Here is a 1152-nt window from a genome sequence, read left to right as displayed (position 1 = left end):
TGTGATTTTTAGCAATTGTTTTTCTTGTTTTTGTTTTTTCCCATTCAAGTTCTATTAAATTGTTAATGATTGTTGTGTAATAATAAAATACTATTTATAATGATAATAAAATGTTTTGTAAGTTTTTTGCGCAAAATGTCTCAGAAGAAAACAATCATTTAAGGTACACTGTTTTTCTGCCATTTTAGTGAAATAAGCTGAAGCAGATGGTGAAAGTGCTTAGTCATTTTTATTCAAAAATCATAGTTTTTACAGTTTTTGGTTTTAATTGGATTGGAAGTTATGTGTTCAACCAATCTTTTGGCTAAACCAACCAATTTAATTTAGCATTATTTTTCCCAATCTATATTTGTACTAGGGCAAACAAATACAAATTAGTGATTTTTGCCAAAATACTTGTTAGGTATTATCGAAACTTTAAAAAGCCTACAGTCGTTCTTGAACCATCAACCTCAGAAGTGACAGTCAATGTCTTACAGCTGACGCCACTAGCAATAGCAACTGTACATTTGAAAGTAATACTGCTTAACACTGATGATGCAACTGTAATCAGTGGCTTGCATAGATTTTGATCATTAGATGGTTTAATCTGACCAAAATAGTTTTAAATAACTAGATTGGTTGTTTTCCAACCAATCTATTCTTAGAAAATATTCAAACTCTATTCAACTGATAGCAACTCTCCTACAAACTTCCACATCTTGACTGAGTAGTAAGGCTGTTAAATGCCTGTTGAAGTTATCGCGTGGTCCAAACCACTTCCTGTCATGTTAGGTGGTATCATGGTAGAGAGGCTCCAAACGCCATCAATTTGGCCCCTAAATGAATCACGCTACGACACATGCTTCGGGGAAATGCCCCCTCAATTACTCAACACACGCCTGTCACCAGTGTTGGGAAAGTTCTCTTTCTACGTGAACTAGTTCAAAGTTCAGTTCACACATTTTAAAATGAACTAGTTCAGTTCATAGTTCATAATTCAAAATTTTGAACTAAGTTCACAGTTCCAAAAAATGAACTAGTTCATAGTTCTTCTTTTTTTTTTTTTTTTCATATATTGCTCAATTACACCATAGCCTACTGTAGAACCAAAGACAGCAATTACTGTATTTTATCAGTTGTAACACTGAAACCGTGCGTCAGATTTCATCT

Source organism: Cyprinodon variegatus, unplaced genomic scaffold (genome assembly GCF_000732505.1).
Source record: "Cyprinodon variegatus isolate N-32 unplaced genomic scaffold, C_variegatus-1.0 Scaffold29, whole genome shotgun sequence".
In the NCBI taxonomy this organism is placed as follows: Eukaryota; Metazoa; Chordata; class Actinopteri; order Cyprinodontiformes; family Cyprinodontidae; genus Cyprinodon; species Cyprinodon variegatus.
Note: the sequence above shows the minus strand (reverse complement) of the source record.